This window comes from Hippichthys cyanospilos, chromosome 2 (genome assembly GCF_059441005.1).
Source record: "Hippichthys cyanospilos isolate Australia breed blue-spotted pipefish chromosome 2, RoL_Hcya_1.0, whole genome shotgun sequence".
Classification (NCBI taxonomy): Eukaryota; Metazoa; Chordata; class Actinopteri; order Syngnathiformes; family Syngnathidae; genus Hippichthys; species Hippichthys cyanospilos.
This window is the reverse complement of record NC_142370.1, coordinates 8,230,618-8,254,129: the sequence shown is the minus strand read 5'-3', so window position 1 is coordinate 8,254,129 and position 23,512 is coordinate 8,230,618. Positions and strand designations below refer to the sequence as shown.

The following is a 23,512-nucleotide window of genomic DNA, read 5'->3' as shown; positions in this document are numbered from 1 at the left end:
AGGTCACAACCTCATCTTCATGTCCAGGAATCATCTTGGCTGCTAGGCTTTGGAGGGAACAGCGAGACTAATGATGTGGTCCTTGCCTTGCTGCTTCCTGTCCTTTGCTGGAGGACTTCCTGTGGCAGAGTCATCTTGTCCTGATTAAAGTGCACATTCGGAACCCCTCAAGCAGGACAGTTTTGTACTAATGCACACAAACACAGAAGATATAGGCGCTTCCACGTCCCCCTCCTTAGATATGTGATACTATTGACTAGGAGCTGTGGAAATACTGACTCTGTTTTCCCTTTAAGTTTCTCTGTCTGTTTTCAGTTTTTCTGCCTCCCCTTGTTGTGTAGCCAGGAGGCTGTTTGGTGTGATGAAGAGATGACTGGTCCTGTTTAGTTGACTGGTCTGCAGCCCAGCCCTGGCACCAGACCTCACAGCTGGGGTGTTGATCTGCGGCTTGGTTTGTTCTGTGCAGAGAGCAATGCAAACAGAGGCGTTTTCTCGTGTAAAATCATTACGGTTTGATTTGTGTGGAATTGGAACGAAAGCAAACAATGTTTTTGTTTTGTTTTTTTGTCACTGGAGACCTAATCTGTTCCAGTATCAAGACAAATCTTCGCTTATTCTCACTAACACTGGGTGGCCCGCTCTTCATCGCATTATCACCGTCACATCGCTGATATATTCTCATACCACAAACATTTTTTTTCTCCAATTGCAATCACAGACCGTGATGTCAGCATTAGTTGCCAAGCAACTAAATATTTTTTAGCAATCACGATCAAATTCGCTTACCGATTTAGGCCAGCCTTAACCTGAATGATGAATGTGTGTCAGGGCTGGTAAAGTTCACCTTTAACGAGTCAGTTTTGAGTAACGAAGGTCCAAGTCAAGTCCGGGTCACAAAGATTCAAGTCCAAGTCACGTCTGACTCCACTAGATCCCAGTCCAACACGAAGTCCAAGGTCAGAGGAGACAAAGGATAAACCTTAAGACACCAAGACACAAATTTTCTTTATTCTCAAAACTTTTCTTACATAGCATGGAACCTTTTGCTTTACTGATCCCACAAAACTGGAAGTGACTTTATAATAGTGGGAAAGCAAGCGACACCATTTCTTATGGGCTTAGTAGAATTCTTAACGTCAAGCAATGTTTTTGAATTTGAGTATGAGGAGACAGTAACGCGCAGCATTTGATAGAGGTCTCAAAACGTCACCAACAAAGGGTGCTAACATGGTGAAATCTCTTTTCATTAGGCTTCAGGACAGCGTTGAAACGTTTTTAATTTTGAGGGGGGGCGATTTTCAAATGTATGTTTCCATTACAAACTTGCTTGCATTTTGCACAAAACTGTGTGTAATTGAAACACACTTTCACAAATTCAAACTATAACTATTCGAGCAAAACACAATTTCCTTTACACAACGTTGACAATATGCACTGGAATTTGTGATTCAAATATGCTGCGGGGAATTTTAATCACCATTATCTAAACATCAAGAAATGGCATATGGGAGTAATTAGTCCATTTGTATTAGCATTTGTTTTAAAAAGTTTTTAAATCCCGCCAGCTCTTTTGTCCATGCACATCCATGCTGTATATCTTGTGGTCTCAGGAACTAGAGTGTGCGTGTAGCCACTCTCCAAGGGTAAATTGTCAGAAAATGGACTCCAAATGCCGGTCTCTTAGCTTCGCAAACACACCCTGAAGGTCTCTCTCTCTCTTTCTCTCTCTCTCTCGCTCTCTCTCTCTCTCTCTCTCTCTCTTTTTTTTCAGTCAGGCCGCAGACGGAGCCCACCCTCCGTCCTAGGCATTACAATTCACCTGCCCAAAAACCCCAAGGCTCCTCAGCAGCCAATCCCCCTCAGCCCGATTCCCTCCCTCTGTCTCCTTCATCACATACAGAGAGTCATTCCTGAGTGGGTAAATAGAGTAAATTGGGGCTGACCCGCAGGGTTAGAGGAGGCCGCGCTCTCTTTTCATGTCAAAGCCATCTGAAGGCTGATTGGTTGATTGCAGCGCTCTCCGCTTGCAAAAGGCTCCCTTGTGCTGTTGTAATTGCCCCATCATCTGCATGTACGCACATCGGCGTACTGGCGCGCGCGCATGCCGCCGTGCGCGTCGATACAGTCAGATGTGCGCACACACATTCTTACAGCCAAATGACTTAATTGGTGTTAATTGCATAATGACAGTCGGGAATTGGCACCGGGTCAGAGGTGACGCAGTTTGGAGTGCTTGCGGGGAACGCATGTCGAGAAGATGAAGATGAGGATGGCTGAAACTTCTTCTGCAACTGTTTCTTAGTTTTAGTATGAAGTGAGCCTTGACCTGATGGCTGATGCATGCGTGCACACACGCGCACACACACGCACACACACAGATGGTCCTTTGTGGGTGGATGTATGTTCTATGCATTGACCACAAGGATTCAATTTGACTCTGTCAGCTTCTGTGGCTGAGTGTAAGTGTGCCTCCGTGTGTGTGTGTGTGTGTATGACTTTACCAGCCAAGTATGTTTATGTGCATGCAAGATGGCCGGGACAGCTGAATTGGTGAAAACGTTTAAGCCATCATCATTACGGAGCTGTTGGTTCTGGAGGCATGTTTTAGTGAAGAACATAATTGGCTCACTATAGTGCCATGTAATCTTCTCATATTCTGTGAAAACAATGAAAGCTATTAGTCATAATGGCCATGTTTCAGGTGGGACTTTCATTTTGTGGAGAAGTGGTTTGCAACCTTTTTTTTGAAGTATACTACTCCCTGTAAAATATTTAATATCAGTCAAGAATCCCAAACCAGACCGTTGTATTGTTCAATAGGGAAGACACGTTTTAATCCTCCTGTTAGAAACAGCATTAATGTTTGGGCCACTTTGACCCAGGACATATTTTGTCACCCAAACCCCTCAGAAATAGGTCAAGTTCATCCAAAATTAATATTTTGTTTCATCCTTTGATTTATGTTCATTTTCATGGCCACTTTTACCCGGGGCGTATTTAGTCACCCAAACTTGTCAGAAATAGGTAGAATACAATTCCAATATTTTGTTTTAAACAATGATTTACCAAGAACAGATTGGTAAATCTGATATGGAGCAGATTTTTGTTTCGATTTAGCCTAAAGTTTTTTTTTGTTCTTTTAAGTCCATACACAAAGTAATAAAGGTAATAATTAATGTACACCTGTGTGTTATGTTTGTTTCTCAGGATTAGTAATAACATCTTTAGGTCAATTTGACCCATGATAATGTGTAATTATCAAAAACCTTCAGAAAATGATCATATCGGATCATATCGGATATGAAGCCATCATTTTGGGATACTTCGAAAGTCAAGTATCCCTTTAAACTACAACTATCAATAATGCAATTTTCAAATCACCGGGTCAACCATCGGTGCAAAGTAAAATATTAGCAGTTTTACAATCATGAACTAGAAATGACAAATTAGAAGAATATAATGTAAGGGTGATATTGTGTATTAAAAGTATTAGTCGCGAAGGCTTGCGTTCTCATTCTCGTATTGGTCTGGAAAAAATGTGGTTCGAACATCCCCTACGAAATACTGTAACTCATTTTGTTCTTCTTCAGCATATCTTACTATTGTGACTTAACTCAACTGTACCGTCTCCTTGACGTCTCAAAGTAGCATTTCTTATACAGTAGAGGTGTACTTCATGCCGGTGTGTGTGTGTAAAGCTGTTCTCTTGTGTTCGGTATGCGCTGGATTGCTCCAAAGCAGCCCTCGCTCAAGTGGAAACACTGCTGCATTTGAGACCACCCGGGCTAAATTTCTGTTCTTGATAATGATGTTTGCGTGCCTGCTTTTGCCCACGTTTTCCAACGGGAATTACAATGCCAGTGTCCTCGCCATTTCTTAGGAGGAAGCATTGGAAGGTTTCGAGAAAGATTTATGATCATGCTTTGGTAATATGGCCATCTCTATATTAAATCTATACATCACAAGGCCTCGCGCCAGCTCCGCATATTTCCTGTACATTTGTGTCTGTGTGTCAGCTGTGCATGTCGAGTCTCATCATCATGTCGTGCTTCAACTTGTTACGTCTGAATGCACTTTGTCATCGCCGCTGCATTTTTACTGTGTGGTATGTGAGCATCCTGTATTGACTCTTTTTAAGTGGTTCTCCAAGCCCGGATGATAGATGTATGGTTTTATGAGAGTTCCTCTGAAAGGCATCCCCCACAGGCTCTTCGGGACACAAAAGAAGCTGTCACTCCATGCTTTTCTGATCTCAGCGTGTGTTCATCCAGATGTGTGTGCTGTTGCCGTGTGTGTGAGTGCCTCCATATGTGGAAGAGCTGTCACCTGTTCCTTGTGCTGTCTACAAGCCCTGTCTCTGGGCGAGTCTTTGATCTGGGCCACAGGAGATTCCTAGAGTGTGAAATAGCCCCGGCCAGATTTAGTCAATGAAAGAGCAGGACTTAACCACTGTTATTACGCCCCCTCTTTTTTTTTTAAATATCACTTCTTGGTTCTTTTTCTGCCGCTCTTATTCCTTGAGTCACGCTCGGGCCTTTGTCATGTCCTCCGTACTCGTTTGAATCTGCTGCAATCGTATATCAAGTCGATAAAGCAAACAAATACAGAGGCTGTGGGTTGAAGTCTTGAACGGAAAAGTCACAATAAACTGGCCTCGGTTTCCGTAGGTGTTGATTTGGGTGTGAATGGTTGTCTTTGTCTATGCCCTGTAATTGACTGCATGGGGACCAATTTAAGGTACAGCCTGCCTCACGACCCCAGTCAACTCAGATAGGCTTCTCTGCGATCCTGCGCAATACAAGATGGATATATACAGTATATATATATATATATATATATATATATATATATATATATATATGTGTCACCAAGTTTGGGGATCAAACCTACAACCTTCTTGGCTGAGTGGCAAACACTCTGCTTATGAGCCATGCCGCCCTTTCTAAGGCGCATTACTGCTCATTATGTGAAACAAACCAGTACAGCCAATTAGTCCAAATTTATTTAACTTCGATTCTAGGTTTAGTCCTGTTTTTTTCCGAAACCACACTAATAATCTACAAAGCATACAATCACTAATTTTGTAGAAGTATTCCAAATCTCTTCAAAAGTTTAAGAGAACCAAGGGACTTTAAAACATCGAGGATAAGAAGATACATGAGGAAAATGTGTATCTGTTAAAGCTGTTCGTTTATAGAATACCTATTGAATAGAATTGAAAATGGGGATCACTTGCTGTGTTCAAAGACATTTAGAAATGTATTGTTGCCTTCGCGTACCAGGATCGAAGACCTCTGTTGTATATAAATAACTTAAAGTGTATAAACTTGATTTGAGTAACATATAGAAAATGAGAGGTAGGACGATGTATCTTGTAATGTTTTTATATGTTCAATCAATCCATCAATCAGTCTATTAACATTGTCTTTTTGCTGTGAAACTGAAAAGTCGACATTCATACATTAGGCACACCAGATTGCAAGGCACAATGTAGGTTATTGAGAAAACTAAATAATTCTCAGTGTTATTTTTAGCCTGAAAAACACGGTGTTATGTCGGCAAAGATTTTCTCAAATTTTGGTTGTGTTATTGTCTGAAAAAGCCCATTTTTTGAAGTCTGAAAAGGTGTTGAGGGCTTCATTCACACTTGCCATTCAAGTTTGTCCCAGTGGGCTTGAGCTCGAGTCAAATTCATCTTCATCCTTTAAATGCTCACACCGCACAGGCCACAGCTCACACAACATTGGGGATACACAAGCAGAATCATTCAAAAAGTTTGGGTCTGATTAAAAATCTGAATTTTCCTTGAACATTCCAAATGAGCCTACCTAAAGTTTGTGTACGGCAAGAGCATTTGTTTCTTCGCCGCTGTTTTACTTGACTTCTCCTTCAACTCGGTAAGTCGAGCGAGGTGGCTGTCATTTGTCATTACGGCAAACTAGGGCAGAAATGCGGGCTACGGCAGTTTAACAGGCCTGCTCAAGGATGTGGGGTAATGTGAGTGATAGTTGAAAGTCACAATCTGTGACCTGAGAAAGCTCCTACTAAACATCAGCACATGACCTTGCTCGGGAGGCCTGAATTCTTTCAGCCTTAAGCCGATACTATTCCCAGCGCCGCCCAGACAAATGGATGGAAGTTTACACACACGCACACCGGCTCACAAAGTAACATTTCAGCCCGAAAGAGTTGTGCGATTCTTTTCCAGTTACTGAAAGTCTGCGAGCACTTTACGCAATACGTTTTCACCGCTTATTTTACTTCAACGATGGGAATATGTTTTAATATGTTTAGATGCTTGAAACAACACATCATAAGTTTTAGTGATCCCAACCTAGCTTGCACATTTATATTCCACTGCTCAGACTTTCATAAACAGGGCGAGGACATGTTTACGTCCAATATCATCCCAGCTGGACTGTACATCATTCCTCCCTATCATAACAAAGCCTATTTGCTTATCTTATGCTCGCAGTGCATCATAACCTGTTGCAAATGCTCATGGCTACCTTGGAGCCTGTTTATGGGCCACACTATATTCCGGCAATAAATATTAAAAAAAAAAAAAAAAACATCAAGCTCTTTGGTCACTTTCTATGAGGCTTATTTACGATTGGCTCGTTCCTCATTTAAGCGTTACTCGTATATCCCTTTCCATGACGTCGCCCGGAGCATTCCGCGGAGTGCAAATGTTCAAGATGCATTTCCAGAGTGTGAGTGGTTTTGGTCCGTTTGCAGCCCAGCCGAGGCAATTTAGAGTTCACGGCAATCAGTCATAACAACCTCAATATCTTATCAAACGTGCTCCTCCTCTGCAGGGAAGAACCTCCATAATGTGTAAATTGTCTATAGTCACAGTCTTTCCTATCTCACTGTCAGGAGGCTGGAGGCTAACATTTTGCACGGTTTGCAATGGCGTACCAAACTTTTTGTCTGCACGAGAAAAAAAAGTTAGGGCCTCCTAATGTATCCTTTGCTTTGCATTCAACAGTGCAGTTCAGTCCTTTTTCAAACAAAATGACTGGTTCTGATCATCTGGTCATCATATAGTTTATTTGAAACATGGGTTTAGGCAAGTACTAGCGCTGCCAAAGTTAAATTGTTAATTTCAGAGATTACCATAATTTTTGGACTATTAATAGCACTGGTATATAAGCATTTTCCTACAGATATTTACGCAGAAAAATAGTATATAGCCTTTTTTTTCTTCAATTTAAAACATTTTTAACTGTCTGCTTACAGCAACATCTTCAACAGACTAAACATGCCTGTAGGTATGGCACAAACATATTTTCAACATAACACTGACAAAATACTGCTGAGCAAAATAGCAGTTCAAACACAAAATCTGTACTTCGATTATGTCTTCCTCCGTCTCCATTTGTTTAATTTCTTGATTATTTTATTGAACATATACACAGATTACACATAATTCATAGAATAGAATAGTAGAATCATTTATATACAGTATACATATATCTATTAAATGTACACGCCAAAACGGTATACTATATATACTATATTTTATTCAACATCCATATTTTTTATATTTTTACTACATTTTGGACAGCCACATTTGCTTTACGGGTGGATTGCCCCCTGGTGGCTAGTGAAAAAAAAATGCCTCTAAGTCGTACTGGACTCTAAGCCGCAGGACTCAGAACATAAGAAAAAGTGTGGCTTGAAGTCAGAAATTTACGGTCATTTACATTTTATTAAGCATTAAAAAGAATTAACTTGGTTAACTCAGTTCATGTAGCCATTTAACTTTGCTTTCTTTGCGACCAAGGACTAACGAAGATAGATGTTTACCTAGTTTTACTTAAAAAAGTTGTTTGCTGGCTCATCGGGGGAAAATAATGTAATTATCAGTTCCAAGCTTCATAGAAAATGGTTGTTAAAAATGCAATATCAGGCCAACAACTGGCCTTATTTCAAATTATTGAAACTCACAATGGCTTACGAGTGTCGACTGCGCTCTTGGGGCAGTTTTACGATTACATTTTGGGGAAATAGAAAATCGTCATTAATTTAATGACAATTTAAGAAACATTTGTGAATCAATAGGTTTTTAAATTTATCTGACATCCCTACTCAAAAACATTGGTCCTTGAAGCACTCTTTTGTTGTTGATTCAAACTTTAGAGCATATCATTTTTTTAAGAGAAAACATATGACTTTTTACTCTCAATAATATTCAACATAAAAATGTAATTAAGGGAAAAAAGTCTAACACATTGTTGAAAATATTTGAAATTCTGATAATAATCAAGATTTGGTACTAGTACCTTCCTTCCCCAACACGGTTGCACCGGTGCAACCTCTTGTTATTTTTTTAGGAGTACCATTGAGAAATAAGGTTGCCTCGACGCCCAAATTGGTCTCCAACCTTGCCCAGAGTCAACCCCGAGGCTCCAAAGGTGGGCATTCCCCTCCAAAGCCACCCCTTTTGATGATCACCTTTCCGTGTGTCTTTCATTGCTCCAGATTGACGCCTGAGGCGGTAGGATCCCACAGCATGGAGAATTTAGCGCACATGCAAACACGCCGTTTGATCTGACATTCATGTTTCTTTAAGGATTGTGACTAAGCAAGGAATCATGAAAACCATGATCAAGTCATCAGTGTTGTTTTTCCCATCTCCCTCCAGAGTGGATCCATTTGGCACTGCTCAGAATTGGCACTTAGCTGCTTGGCATTAGGCAGAGATCAGTAGCAGACCACCAAGCATTGTAAAAGCTCTTTTCCCCAGTGTGTATCCAATGTGTCTAATGTCCCGGGGCTCCTTCTGACCCGGGGGGCGGCGAGCAGACCCGGCCAACAAGATGATTGGCTCTTCCTGAGACCGGACTTACCTAGCATTAAGCATCACGCCGCAGCTGCGCTAGAACAAACACTCTCAGTCCGCTTGACAGCAGTCTCGCACAATCCCCTTTGGAGCTACTCGTCCGTTGGGTTGAATCGCGGAAAGCAAAATGTAAAGGGCAGACTAATAAAATAAATCTATGTAGACTGTATTGTGTATTATGAGCTTTTTCAAATATAAACAGCAGGAATAGGCTCCTACATAAAGATTGTTGAGGTTGTCTTTCATGGAAGATTGTACGGTGGTGTTTATTTGTTTAACTTTGGTCAAATTTGCAAAAGATGTGAGACTAAACCACTACGATTGCAATTCGTTTGTCTTCGCACCAATTTGGGGTAAGCGCATGTCTACATGACAAGACTTCTCCAGGGTCTGCTTTCACATTTGGGTCACATTCAAAAATGCGGATAAAGTTCACTAACCAGGCCGTTAGAATAAATTTCGGTTTTGCCACTCAGGCACGGATTTGTAAAATGGAAAGTAGTGTTTGACTTTCGTTGCCTGTATTTTGTCAAGTCAGGGTGTGTTCAATCTTAAGAACTAAAGAAAATAAAACGAATGCAACTTTGGGAAAAGGTGCGATTTCCCGAGCCGAGTCAGTCATGAGGGCAAATCAGTTAAGAGACAAAACTTGAACTGTGGCCAATAAAAAACAGATGGTGAAATGGTGAGCGTGAGGACGAGGCTTCTTGGTTTGAGAGTGAGAACTGAAGGGTCAGTGGCTTTGGTGCCATCTTGAGAAGACATCAAGCAGAGGATGGAGCCACACGGCTATTACCACATCCGCAAACGGCTCAAGGGTGCAGGAGAAAATGAGCAAGGTCATGTTTTCCTGTGACTCGCGCATTCACACACACATATGTAAGAGTTGGTTGAATTGGTGAATGAAATGTTTTTTGTGCCAGGTTTGGCCCTCACCGCACCATTAAACATATTTGCAAATACGTTTAAATGTACTTTGGAACATACGTGTAGGCTAAATGCTAAATGCCAAGCAGACATAATAAAAAAAACATAAAATTGAGTAATGCCATAATAAAAGCAATGTTCAATCACAAACGATTTTTGAACATAATGATATAATGTAAGCCAAAAACAATTTTAAAAATACAGCATGTACATCTGTTATTAAAAATGTAACGTCAATTATACATAAATTTTTGTCTACAGAAAAATATTAACTTACAAGGTCCTCTTTTGGTATCATAGTAAAGATCTGTTCACAAAAATAAATCATTACCTTGACAGGTGACGAGAGAGGCACCTGACAAGTTGGATTGAACCATTCAAGTATGGGGAACAATCTGGGTTTTAAAATTATGAAATTGAATAACCTATTGAACATTAAATTTGTTTTATAAACTTATATTTTACACATTTAAGTACTTATTTCTTTTTAAATGATTTATCAATGCATGTTTGTTTGTTTTTTGTTTGTTTGACTTCAAATATAAAGTACCACATGGAGTTTCTGCAAGTACCCCCAGGGGTTCCCGAACCGCCATTTGAGAACCACTGCAAAAGAAATTAGATTTGAACATATTTAAATACGATTAAAAACATAATCATTTGTTTGAAATTCACAAATGTGTGGTCAAAAATGTTGACCACCTTGGAAGCTCCACACTTCTGTATCTGAGCGACCTATCGAATGTTTCTTTCCTCCCAGAGCTTGCTGTTTTTCATACTAAACTTTCAACCTAAAATGAATTTTGCAATGCAGAGATGCTTCATGTACCTTTATAGGAGCACACTTTTGCTAGCCTTGCATCCACCAAATTTATTTTTTTAAATGGGGGCGTTACCATGTCAGTCAGCGTGGCCTCTTATCAGATCATCAGACTACCCTCAGATTCTCTTTCCAGATGGAGGTGAGATAGGACTCCAGAAGCCCAGACCCCCACAGACACTGAGAGAATGGGTTTCTCCCATGATCTTCTACCTGATGGAGATGCTTTAATGTGGGCTCAGCTTTCACTTTGTCCCCTCTATGCACACCCCCATCAACCAGGCCCGCACTGGTATCTACATTCAGGCATGTTGAAGGCCCAGAGACCTGGGTGCTAAAGTTCTGTTGAAGCACCACTGAGAGGTTGAGATTTAGATCAAGGTGTTACAGACAGATGGGTGGCTAGAGTGAAGCATAGACCAGGGATGTAGTCAAGTCAAGCTTTATCGAATTCAAGCCAGGTTCAAATCACAAAGGACCGTATTTAGCTTTGAGTCCACAAGGTCAGAGTGCAAATCCAAATCCTGTTAAGATCAAGCCTATACCTTAACATCAACATTTTTTTCATCGTGACCACAAAATGAAAAAAATCAAACATTATGCTTTGCAAAATCTGTAGCTTACAACAGCATATTAGGGTCACACACGATTTTAAGTCATCATGTTGAGATTCAAAGTCATGATGTCAGTCATCAAGATGAGATTTTATGTATGGTAAGATTTAACGTCATCATGGTGAGATTTTGTTTTCATGATGAAAATTAAAGTCATCATCACGAGATGAAACAACCATGGCAAGGTTTAAAGTCATTATGACTAGATTTAAAGTCATCATGACAAAATTTACCATCATTTTTTGATAGTTTTTGGGTCATTTACTTCCACATCATTCTCAAAGTATTTTAGCCTAGGGATGGCACACTCCTGATAGTGTGATTACTAAATGGTTGTGCCAGGTTAAGCTTTGGCATGTTTTAAACATATGGGTGAAATTTCAGCTCCCCGGTGTCTTCTTTCAATGTTTTCCCTTTGATGTGCAATGCCTATGATGTAAAGATCAAAGGATTGGACAAAATACTGCCATCATGACGAGATCAAATAGTCACGACAAGATGAAATATATTGTTACTGTGACGTTTGTGGAAGCATTAAAATCAAACAGTCTCATTGAGCTTGATTGTGTAGCCCGGAGACACACAAATATAACGTCACAAGTCATCACACCATGATGTTGTCATGATGACTTTAAATGCCAGGGTCACTCTTGCTTCAAATGTTTGTTTGTTTTTCTTCCTCCTTTTTTAAGGCGGCGTGGCTGACATCAATTCTTGATGTGTGTAAAACCAAATTTTATCACCCCGCTCATCAACAGATTATCCGATCACATGGCTATTTTGACAAAGCGAAAAACTTTATTTAAAGTTTCTTTGAAGGAAGGACGTTAATTTTTAGGAATGAAAACACGGACTGCGTCGTATCGGAAAAAAGACATATTTTGCTAGTCAAATGCCAAGAAGTCTGAGACTAGTCCAAGACAAATTCAGACTCGGAGCGCTACAACCCAAGCACAGGCAAAAAATAAAAGTTAAAAAATCTTGATCCGGGCATCAGGTCCAGTGTGTACTTCCTTTTAGAATAGCAATCTCCTGGCCAAACAGGAGCCTCCAGACTGTGGCTGACCGCTGAACATACCCGCCTGCTTTATTATAGCAAAGTGCAAAGACCGCCCATGCCTATGACGTTGCGAAGGGTCACACTCTGTGACACCGCCACCGCAGAGAACAAGTTGATGCCAACCACAGTGCCAGCCGAGCCTCTTGTCCAGCCACATTGCGTCTCTGCCTAATGCCGACGGCATACCACAGCCAAGGAAAGAAGCACGGCGACCACAGAGTGGGAACGTTTGTCGGAGTTTCCTTCAGATGTCCTACGCTGTCGTTTCCTGCAGCCAATGTCTGGCTTCGCTGAAGGTTCATGTTTGCCATCCAGCTGTTGCCCAAAGTAGTACAAGTCCTGAATACTTTAGCCAGATTTTTACAAAAATTGTGGTATTAATGCGCAACTATGCGAAATATTGTGTAAATGTCATTTTTTTTTCTTTCTGTTTTTGCTTTATAACCAGTGTAATAGTTGAAGTGGCGAGTTAAACTATTGTGCCGCTTTAGATGAATGCAGCTGTCATCATTGCACACAGGTCCTGCACAAAATCAGGCTTTACGCTTCCCAAGTGTACTTGTTCCTTGCAACTGAACTGTACTGCTCGGTGGAAATGTGGTTTTTATCTCCAATCCCTGTGGATTTGGAATGTCCTAGTTCTATGACAGCCCACCATCATTTCTACTTAAATCTTCCATCATCCTTCCCCCTGACCTTCCCGGACAGGACCAACCCTGGACCTACACTGAAACTATGACAACACAGATTTATTGCAAGTATGACACTGCCACTAAGACAGTTATAATCATAAGTCCTTCAACACACACGCTAACCTTTGTGCAGTCTGGCCACAAACTATACAATTGAACCAGTAAAATGGGTAACCAAAAAAAGAGTTATATTTTATATTTAATAACTTATTAGATAGGGATGTTTGCCATAGATACCGATGCCAAGTAATGATACAACTTCTATTTTTGATGTATAATATTTCATTAAAGAAAAAAAAAAACCGAGATGATTTTAAACATAGATTTATACATCCCAATATGTTGATCTGAACAATACAAACTGAAGCTTTGATCGGTCCGATGACAGAATCGTTCTCTTCCTTTTGAACAAAAAATCCAGACCGAAATCCAGACAGATCATCTTCTGAACAAATGTCCTGATATGCCCCATCACCAGTGAGCTGGCTGGATTGTCTCAGCAATGCAGTCCTTCCTAACACATATTTGGGAAAAAAATCGTGACCAGGAATGAGCCTTTTGGGTACAGTTTAAAAAAAAAAAAAAAAAGACCAATCTGTAAATTTCCCTCAGGAATAGGGGAATTCATGAAACTTAAGTGTTAAGTTTATATTTTTGAAGCAAATGAACCTTGTTCTTGTTCTGCAAAGTTGGGCGTTCTCTTTAAAACACAATCAATAAAGGAAAAAAAAGAAAATAAAAATCATACATCCTTGTCATATATGGCACCTGTGGCTGTAAATGATATCCAAACAAAGCATTGAAGTTTTTGTATCACCTGACGTCTGAGGTTACTTCCACTGCTGTGATTGTGAAATGGATACAAAGTACAGTGTAAACAGTACAGCCCCGCAGGCATCCTCTGACATTGTCTTTGACTCTGCTTGAGTTGGTAACGTTCCTGACATCTCTTTCAAGAAGGTACAGACTACCTCTTAAAATGCGCTCAGAACAAAAAAATGGCCGCGCAAAGCAATCCTGTGATTAGAAGTTTATAGGAGTGAATGCCAGATTAGTCCGAGATGAACTTGTAAGAGAAAATGAGAGGGACAAGGTGGGGGAGGAGGAGAGAGGAATTTGGGAGTGAAGAGATAGAATTCCATGCACCTTTTAGCACCTTTTATTGTCACTGCACAAACCTGTATTTAGGACCTGGATGAACACTATACTATTTATTATCTGCCTCAGGGTATTTTCAGCAATAAATGAATATGTGCTGGGAGTAACACTTTTTTTCTGTCTTCCTGTCTGGTGCATATGTGTAGGGAGTGTGTGTGTTTGTATGTGATAAGCATACACTTGTGGTTTGCATGTATTTTGTCGCTCATCACAGAATTTTCCAAATTATGTTTTTTACATTTACAGAATGTAAAAAAACAATCTCACTGAGTTGCTATCACTAGTCGGGATTATAGAGTCTATTTTTCTCTCATTCCAATTGGAATTATTCTGAATGAAGATCTGATTCACCGTTTACATGCTCGATTTGCAAGATCAGCTGGACACGATGAGATTGATAACAACAATTGTAAAAATGGACTTCGTTCATCTATTTAGCATGATAGTTGGGATTGTTTTAAGATTAATATTAACTGCGTTATGGAAGTATGTTTGCGATGAATAAGGATAGAATTCAAGCACTGACAAGTACAGGTACAGAAAAGTTCTCTCATCGTAGGAGAGCGCCGCTAAGAAGCAGCCGTTTTAATGTGCGTATGTGAAGACGTCATGACACACCTTAATCATGACGAAGAATGCGCAGACCATAAACTAGGGAAGCTCTGCTATTCCAATTGAACTACTGTATATCAATCGTTCAATCAAATTTTATTTGTATAGTCCTGAATCACCGAAGTCTCAAAGGGCTTTACAGGTGAAAAGAGGTCATGTCGAGACTTCTTCTGATAAAAGAAGTCATACAGATATTTGTTGTTATAGGTACATAACAGCATCCCTTGCTCAAAGCTCCCACAAGGGGAAGGAAAAAGTCAAAAACCCCAATTTGGGGGAAATCAGAAACCTTCAGGAGGGACCACAGGTGGGAGGAGCCCCCTTCCAGGCTCAACAGGTTGAAGTGGATGCTGCGTGTACCAAATACAGACAAATACAGATATATACATGACACTCGTTCAGATTGGTAAAAGAGATAAACCACTCCAGTCATTTTGAATGATATTTTGCTCGGATTAAGCCTTTTCATTCTAATGGAGATGTTTATTTGGAGCATCTTTATTCTGATTGGTCATTTGGATTAATTCTACTCAGAATACTAATGCTCCATGTGAACCTGGCTTTTGCTGAACGTAGCAGATCCTGCATTTTGCAGGTGTTTGTCAGGGTTTGGGATTTTTGTTGGCAATACGTTGCTAATTACCGGTGGTCCTTGCGAATCCATTTCACTTACAAGTGCATTTGTTCAAAATACTGTGGTAAATATGTTTGCAAAGTTCTTAGTTTTTGAAATTCACCGATGATTTTGTTGCCTGTTTGATTCCGAATGGCCATTTGGATTTATTCTTATCGGAATACATGGCTCCATGTAAACTCGTCTATTGCCGAACGTAGCAAATTTTGCGTCTCAGTCCGTGTTCATCAGGGTTTTTACTTCGTCGCATACATGTTCATAATTAGTTTTAGTCGTAGCCACTGCCAAAGTGAACATGTTCAAAATGCTACGCACACTCGGACCGTATTTCAGAAGGCGTCCTATTCTCCAGCGCTAGAGATCATGAGACCATGGTTCTACACTGAAGAAGAAGTCGAGTTATGCATGGACCTCAGTGGACAAAGACGTCTTAGCTGTTTTTTCTTATTGTCGTTGTTTTTCTTTTAAGAATATTCCATGTTTTGCAATCCACATTTTGGGTGAGTTCAACAAATTGTGGTTCAAACATTCAACCAGACGACAACACCATACTTGCCGAATTTTACATTTGCTTGGTTTGCAACGTTCGTAGCTTCGTAGGATACGACTTTTACAAACTGGCTCTGTGAATTCCACCTGTATCATTAGTACCTTGACACGCCTTGGCTGCGAAGCTCGCTTCCATTCCACGCAGGCCTCTGTCATTCCTCACAGGATTAGACAGAGAAAGAAGCTAAAGGAAGAGATTGTTCTCTTTCCAGTGGGAGCTGACAGTCTTTTTTGTTCTTTATTTGTGTGTGTAATTCTTTTGTCTGTATATATGAAAGACGAGAAAACAGCTTGGAGCCACGTGCCTGCCAACCTCTGAACTTTGGTCATTGTTTTACAAATATACCAATGTATGTTGCCTACATCAGAATTGTGCAAGCCATGGCCCCGGGTTCCAGAAAAGCACCTTTACTGTTGCACTGTTTGGAGCTGTTGAGTGCCGCTAGCCACTAACTGGCACTGCTAGCTGCTAACGTTAGGGGCGCCACGAATCACGGACTATATGCACCTAATAATTCAATGGCAGCTTAAATATGCCTTTTTAACCATCCTTACTTAATATAATTAGCATCCAACCTTGTTTTCAGGACAACATAATGTTTTCAAAGTTGCTAATGAGTCAAGTAGGTTGTTACACATCATCACTTCAAAATAAAAGTGTGATAAAGCATTTATCTTTGTTATTTGGGTAGGTAATATTTATTTTGAAGTTGGGCCTCTCATTATGTTGCCAGAGTGTTATTATGTTGCATAGCATGAACACTTGTTGCTGTGATTAGCTTCTTCCTGACCAGCATTGTGCAAAGTCAACCTTTAAGACAGCAGAAGAGTAAAATCACATTGACCTAATCTACGTCGTTAAGTTTTGTTTAGGTTTCGGAACCTGAGAAGAGATTTTGCATCAAGTCAGCCAGGTTAACAGCAACATATCAATTATTAGTTACAATGTTGCATATATTTAATTGTGGAAAGTATAAAAATATCATGATCTAGGTCATTGGTAAACTCCAGTCCTCGAGGTTCCGTATCCTGCATGTTTTCCAACCTTTTCTCGCAAACAGGCTTGATTCGAATGAATCAATGTTTTGGGGAGAGAAAACTGGACTCCAGATTCTAGGTCCTTTAAATATATAGGCACCTGAGGTATTAAAAAAACAAAAAAACAAAGACTGATATTCTCTCCTGAATTTCTCTCCTATTGGACGTAGTGTACACATCTATATTGAGTGTGAACATGCAAATCATGGAGAAAATTTACGCCGGAAGTGTATTCTGCCGGTTGTCCTCATGCTAACCGTAGGCCGGCCCTTGAAAGCCTTCGCGTGTGCTTGCGGGTCTCGTCAGCATCTCGCGGTCTACCTGAAACGTACTCTTTCTTGCTTTCCCCTTGCCTGTTTGCTCAGATGAAGGAAATTATGTAATTAGCCTGGGGGGCGATTGTTTTCTTTCACGTTTCACCCCTCCCCACCAACCATCCTCGAAACGCCACTTTCTGCCTTTAGCCTCGTTCTCGATCCTTTCTTTTCCCATCCACACTTGCGTTTTCTTCCTTCTTCAATGACAGCGGGAGATGGTTGCAATTTAGTCCGATCCACATCCTCACTCACCTCCTTCATTAATAAGGGACTTAATAGCCACTAAGTGGAGGAAAATGAGCACTTGTCATACAAGTCCATTTTCATGATTGAACAGTCACTTTCTCGAACATCAAAAGGGGAACGTGAGGGCTGTATGAAGGGGGTCAAAAGCAACATTTTGATGTTAAGGGTGTGTGTCGGCCTGGCTATAGTTAGCAAACGTATGCTGGGAGATGGGTGCTGGGGTACATATGGGCAGAATTGGGTGGGGAGGGGGGACGCAAATCTGGCGTTTTGCACTCTAATTCCAGCCAGCCTGGAGGCCTGGAGCGCTAAGAAGGGCCTCACTGTTGCTCTCGGGATCAGCCAGGTATTGCTTACATAAAAAGCAAGTGAAAACAGCTGGAGGGATAATTAGCTTGATTCTCCATTACATGCCATGAGGGCCAATAACTAAAAAAATGAGTTTTGTTTGGGTTAGAGCTGCAGCCCCATCTAGGAGGAAGTTGTAAAAGTCAGGAAGAAAAAAGAAAAGGTAGGAAAATTAGAAATGAAAAAAAAAAAAATAGCAATAGTGTGCACTTGAGGGTTTTTGTTCCCGAAAAGATACACTTTCCTGGGATGACATACTGTAAGCCTCATTTTTAAAATGTGTTGAATGTTTCTCTGATAGCATGGAGAATTAAACTTCATTGTTTTTCACAATTCGTGTTTCATATTACCATATTTTCTGCACTATAGGCGCACCTTCAATGAATGGCCTATTTTAAACTGTTTTCATAGATAAGGCACACCACATTTTAAGGTGCATAGAATAGAAGTTACAGTAGTGGCTGCGGTTGTGTTATGCATTCACTGGATGGAGCTGTGCTAAAGGGAATGTAAACAAAAAATCTGACATGTATTATTACTATTATTTAAAAACAGTTTCTGGATTTATTTTATAAATTGACGCTTTCTTTTACAAAAACTTGTGTTTTTTGCACCATCATGTCCCCATATGAATTGCTTCAAAATTCGAGCATATGTAGCATATAAAAATTTCAAACCAGGTGTTATAAAAACTGTAATGGTAAAAAATACAATCATATTTGAAATGCAGAGGTAAACATGGAAGAATTTCCATTGTTATGAGATTGAAAGCGTTTAGGTGTGCCTTATAGTGCGGAAAATACGGTATTCATGAACATTTGTGACATCATAGGTTATGTTTGTAGTCACAAAGCCATTATAAGTTAGCAGTAACAAATAATTGGGCTGATTCTGTCCAATGGGCCCCCTAGAGTCGGAATTTATCATTGGCTTTCAGCTTCTATAGGGAACATGTTTTAAGATGACAATAATACGTTCTAAGGACTCCACCAGTCTAAACATGGAATTCTGAATATTATTGCATTTGTGGAATAAGAATTAAGCAATAAAATCCACATAGTTTATCAGAAGTTGGCCATTGTCAATGGCCTTGTCCTGAAAATGACATCACAGTTGCTGGAGGCTCAGGTAACGGCCAATCACGGCTCACTTGTTTTCTAAAATTGGTCATATGATATAGCTGAACCGTGATTGGTTGTTATCTGAGCCCTGTGCAACTTTGATGTTATTTTCAGTCGAAAGCAAGAGGAAAAATGGCTGTACCGTGAGATGGATTTTGTGCTTATTCATTTTCCACACAATTATTAATCAGAATATCGTGCATAGACTAGTGGGGAAGCCGTTCACATATTTGTAAAAAAAAAAGTGGTTTAATTGACTTCCCCTTTTAAAAATAAATGGGCTGGTCAGTGAGCTTTTGCTTGCAAAAACAAGTTCAAGGTTTATCATGAATTTGCAGATAATCTCAACTAGATCTCCATATCCTGTCATTTCAAACATTTCAAACATTTTTGATCACACCAGCGAACATCCTGAAAGTAGAAGGAATGAGGAGGTGGATAGGCTTTAATCAGGGAGTAAGAGATAGGACTGGCTGATTTAACTCTGATGTAGACTTAGAAATGGCCAAACTTTTCTTTTTAACTCATTCACTGCCAGTGACATTTATAAGACTCCAAGGAATCAATTTGAACTTACAAGTCAAAAACCCAGCTACATTGGTCTTGTACAATAGCAAACATGTCGGAAGTTAACATCCGAATGGAATCTGTCTTCTTATATATTTTGATTACACATTTCGTTGCACTTATAACGGTCATGTGGGGTTTTATCCACTCACGTATTTTTTTTTTAGTGAAAGCATAACAAAGTAAAATGTATTTTTCACTCACTGATATTGTTTTATTATTTTGCTGTCACACAAAGCAAAATATCTTTTTTTCAGGACTGGTGCAATTGCTTGAAGTGAATGTGTGTTTACAGGATCATACATACATACATATATATATATATATATATATATATATATATATATATATATATATATATATATATATATATATATATATATATATATATATATATATGTATATATATATATATATATATATATATATATATATACACTCACTGCTGACCTATCATATATGTGACCAATAAGAGCTTGACTACAATATGTACATTTAATATTATTTTTTAAGATAAACATACTGAATAGAATTTTAGGGTGCATATTTGAATACTCAAAATATTCTATAGCTACAGCCCTAAGTCAAATGTGCAACTTGCCAGTGATTGGTTGGTATTTGGGGCCTGTGCATAGAGGCACCCTCATCGTTACAGCCATACATCAGTTTTGTTTTGTTTTTCTTTAACAGCTCTCATGAAAGTGGTGAGTTGTTGTTAACTGTTGTGCTGCCTAAATAACAGACACATTCCAAGTTGCATTTCTCTACCTCTTTAATTGTATAATTAATGAGCACTTGATGTTCGGGCTTGCTGCCAACTACATTTAGAACATTCTGAAGGAGTTCTGGAAGCTTGCCAGACATATAGGAACAAAACATTCGAGAAATGAAAAACCTAATAGGAGACACTGGGCTTTTATTTGTTCACTACCAAGCAATGTTTTTGTACTGTTTCAAGAGATGACAAATTATTTTTAAAACAACAAGCTTGATGATTAATCTTGATATTGGTTGATTTTGACACTTTATCCTCTTTTGTTTTTGTTTGGCTTTGTTTTTTTCACTTTGGTATTTGACTTCTCACATGAATACTTTTTCATCATGTTCGTGTCAACAGCTGTTGGACAGCCAGGTACCAAGAGGTCCATGAGAGGCTACCGCAACTCCTCCAGGCAATATCACCGCCAGATCTACGCGCGTTTCAGCAGCCACCACCTGCACATTTCTGATAAGTTCCGAAAGTCTTCTTCTCATCGACCACAATGTAGGGGGGCACTCAGCAGTAGTGGGCTTTGTTTCATGTGGGCCCCCTGCCTTTAAAAATCTGGAAATGTTGGCCAGGGGTGGGGGTGTGGCCAATGGAAAATTGTCAGTTTTGATCCACTGAAAAAGCGAGGAACCTCTTTTCATATGAATGTAGCCAAGTAATTGAAATGACCTTTTGACCTTTGGTGCAACTGGTCTTGTGACAGTGGTATTGCGTACACCTCTGCCACAAAACGTTGGACTTTTCACAACATGGACCTCACACCCCACTAAGACCTTCTCTGTGTAGTGCCAATGGAGTCACGCCTGTTTGCAGACTTCTTATTTCTTCCTGAGAACCAACCTGTTAATTTGTGTTTACCGTAGTGGACATTTGTTTTAAGTCTATATCTTTTGATTCATTTGAGTTACTCTCCTAGAAGTCCCATTGTCCTCATTAGTGGACATCCTGGCATTTTCAATTTGATGTGTTTGGGTGGGATGCAATTCACTTAGGTGTCTTGCAGAAACGGGCACAAAAATGGAGACAAATCAATGGGTTGGCTCTCAGGAAAATATTGGACTGGATCTGAATCGTTCGTTTTCTGAAGCCGAATTGCAAACTGAGCTGACCTTGGTGAACTTTCTTCCACTTTTTTTGACAAAGAAGCTGAAGGTCACCCACATCAGTTTAAGTGTCAATTCTTGATATGTCTTTCAAGGCCAGCACCGATTATTGGCCGTCAAGGTGGCTGAAAGCAGATATTTGGAGCTGATATGCTTCTTATTTAAAAGGGAAAAGGATGTTGGCATCAGACTTTTGAAACACTCTTGTTGTAAAGCCCCAACAATTCCACTGGTAGGGGGAAGAGGTTGGGGGGGAGAGGGGCTTTGTGAGTGCCAACAAGGTAGTGGATGTTGCGTTCTTGTTAAGCTAGTATCCCACTGAGGAGCAAACACTGGGTTCACATTTGCTACACTTGTCACCACCCACAAGCATTCGCCACTTAGTAGGAATTGGAGTAAAAACACAAATGTTCTACAAACGTTTTCCACAGAGTTTTAAAGATTTTCCTGTCACCAAAACAGTACAGAACATCTGAATAAGCTTGGCGAACCTTTGTGACTTTGAATGAGCCCTAAAGCCCTATCCCGCTGTGGGACGAATGTTAGCAAGTGTCCGCAAAGGTAGCGGCTCTTTTGATCTTTTTCAGGGTTTGTTAGAGGTCTCCTGAGGTCACTACAAGGTTACCAGAGGTCAAAATAAGCTCTTGTCACCAGCAACATGTTCAAAATTTCTTTGCGACAAGAGTAACGTCTGGCGACTCCTAGAGAGCTTCTGAGAGAGACCTCTGATGACATTGAAGCAACCTTGAACAAACCCTGGAGCAGCTACCTCTGTGGACCCTCTCCAGCATTCGTTCAAATGTTCATCAAACATCAACCTGACAGTTGCCTGTACTGATTTTGTGACAAGAAAGTCATTCAAACTGTTTAGGGTTTAAGCCCCAATCCTGCTGAAAGGTGAATGTTTGTGAGTGTTGGCAAGTGCAGCAAATGTACGCTTATGTTGGTTTGCCAGGGTTCAATAAAGGTTGCAAACATTCGCCAAACATTCTCCAAATAGTTGCGAACAGTTTTAGTGTTTTATCTCGTTGCAAGAAAATGTCCAACATCGCCAGACGTTCGCCCGTACAGCCCCTTCTCTACATACAGTTAATTCCAGGAGCCTGCTCGCTAGCTGAATTTGTTCGAAAGTAATAATGTTAGGGTTAGGGTTAGGGTCAGATGAAAGAAAGAATGAAAAAAAAACCACACTGGACCATTTAGTACATGCAGAGCTGCTCTGGTAGGAAAAGATTATCAAGTTGGGCGTTGTCCCTATACAATGCTTCCGGCAGGAACTTCAAAAGAAAAAAAGTGTACCGAGGCGTCATACACCTCTTGGCAGTGGCTTCATGGAATATTTCCTGCTGGCCTATCAGAACATTTTTTGCTTATCTAAAATGGAGAGCATTGGCAAGGCATTTCTATTGTAAAGAATTTCAAAGCACTTCTAGCCCATCTGTATTTGTTTCAGCCTGGTAAATGTGTCTATCATGCCTGGGTCATACTCTTTGATTAGCAATATCACTGCAAAAGAGCTGAGCTTTATTGGGCACACCTGCACTACACTATCAACGGGGGAAAGACATACTGGGCGGGAAGGTTTGTTCACAATGGCAGCTCCACCGTTGGTACCACAGAAAATGTGCTAAACACAAAATCTGATTCAAAAGCAGCTCTGTTCGTATCTTGAAATGTTTGTAAGTTGAATGTTGCTATCTAGAGCAGCGTCTGTCCAGTTCAAATCGGTGCTTGCAAATGTCTGCCAATGTCCTGCAATTTCCCTTAAAAATGTCCTTGCACAAGAAGAGTACAGCCGAATGAACGCCTGGAGAATGTTCGGGACCTTGAACGATTCCCGCGAACACGTCTTTCAACGACACTTGCAAGAATTTCTTAAGTGCGATGGGGGCTTTCAAACAACTTTTCAGATTTGTTATCTATTCATGATGACACCAATGTGATGTCCAGTGTTTTCATACGACATCACATAAACATCATTATTCCATTCGCTTCAGCTGAAACAAGAATGCATTTTTTTTTATTCTGCATATGTGTGTGAGTGGTTTGAACTACTTTCACCCTCACCGTGAATGTACGTGTGTGGGGT

The 23,512-nt window shown here is 40.1% G+C and overlaps 1 protein-coding gene across 2 annotated transcripts in view; it reads left to right on the top strand.

Annotated features, from left to right (window-relative positions):
• Positions 1–23,512, top strand: part of LOC148427127 (ERC protein 2-like) — a 147,956-nt gene extending 124,444 nt beyond the window's left edge. For both annotated transcript variants that reach the window (XM_088408408.1, XM_088408409.1), the window contains one exon: positions 20,669–23,512. The gene's annotated coding sequence lies outside the window, so the exon portion shown is untranslated. The remainder of the gene's footprint in view (positions 1–20,668) is intronic.